The sequence below is a fragment of the Echinops telfairi genome, unplaced genomic scaffold (assembly GCF_000313985.2).
Source record: "Echinops telfairi isolate 266 unplaced genomic scaffold, ASM31398v2 ScPeMD7_7421;HRSCAF=8459, whole genome shotgun sequence".
Classification (NCBI taxonomy): domain Eukaryota; kingdom Metazoa; phylum Chordata; class Mammalia; order Afrosoricida; family Tenrecidae; genus Echinops; species Echinops telfairi.
Window position 1 is genome coordinate 3,628,858 of NW_022111321.1, and position 1,413 is coordinate 3,630,270.

The 1,413-nt window shown below is 48.2% G+C and overlaps 1 protein-coding gene across 1 annotated transcript in view; it reads left to right on the plus strand.

Annotated features, from left to right (window-relative positions):
* PANX1 (pannexin 1) overlaps positions 1-1,413 on the plus strand; it is a 45,545-nt gene that overhangs the window by 3,044 nt on the left and 41,088 nt on the right. The window lies entirely within an intron of this gene.

Here is a 1,413-nt window from a genome sequence, read left to right on the forward strand (position 1 = left end):
CTACACTGCACCCTGACTGCCTCTTCTCCTCCCCGAGACCCTTCTGTAAGGGGATGTCCAGTTGCCTACAGATCGGCTTTGGGTCCCCAATCTGCACTCCCCTTCATTCACAATGATATGATGTTTTTGTTCTTTGAAGACTGATACTTCATCCCTTGGACACCTCACGATCACACAGGCTGGTGTGCTTCTTCATGTGGGCTTTGTTGCTTCTCAGCTTGATGGCCACATATTTACCTTCAAACCTTTAACACCACAGACACTATATCTTTTGATAGCCGGGCACCATCAGCTTTCTTCACCACATTTACTTATGCACCCATTTGCCAAGACTGTAACTCTTTTTACCAGAGTAGAAAACCTGGTCTTTTGACAGCAGAGTGACTTGTGGTTTTGAACTGCGTACCTAGTGGTTAAGCAATCCAACTCGTAACCACTACACCACCAAGGCTCCACATTCTTGCACAATCACAAAATGGTGTGCTGGAGGGATTCCCGAGTGGTTCAGTCCAAGATAGGAAGAAATGTGCCAGAGAGAACTGGGTTCTCCTTTCACTAACTTGCACATGATTGATGTTTCCTGAGACTTTAGCATTCAGTGATACCAACACTTGGCGGTTGTTAGAAGGAGACTGAGATATCCCATCTGGCAATGGACAAACATCTGGGATGGACAGGGCATCTTCATGTAAATTTTCATGTGGTTGGAGTGACATTTGTGTGCAATTTCAAACACGGGTGGTTTGGGGAACATCACATGGCTAATAAGTGGCCGTTCTTCCTCATCAGCTGCCCAGACTTTGAGCACACAAACCAAGAGGAGAACAAGGATAGGGTCCGAGGGCTAGAGACAGTTACTCCCAGGGAATGAGGGAGAGACCTAAAGGGCTAGAACTGGGGAAACTATGTCCATTGAGTCGGCTTGAACGTTGGATGGGATTTGGATAAACAGAGATTAGAGTGTTGGCCTGGCGGCCTGGTAGCATAGTGATTATGCATTGGGCTAATAACCGTGAGCTCATCTGTTCAAAACTAGCAGCCCATCTGTGGTCGAAAGACGAGGCTTTTTACTTCTGCAGGTCTACCCTGCCCCGTATGATTGCTGTCGATCTGAGTGGACTCCATGGCAGTGAGTGGTGTTTTGTTGGAGACCATTTGGTGGGATTTGGAGGTGGCAGGTGAAGTCTCATGTCCCTGGAAGGAGCCCCTGACAGCAGAGGTGGTGTGATCAGCCAGAATTCCGAGGATCTGAGAGACACTCTGCGCCCAGGTCAGGTTAGAGCAGAGGCACACCGCCTTGCTGATTTAAGAAGTGGCAAGTTATTTTACCTGAGCCGATGGATAGGTTGAAAACAGCATGTCCTAAGTCATAGCATGGTGGTGGCTTGTCAGGTTGGGGAAAGGGGAGAGAGT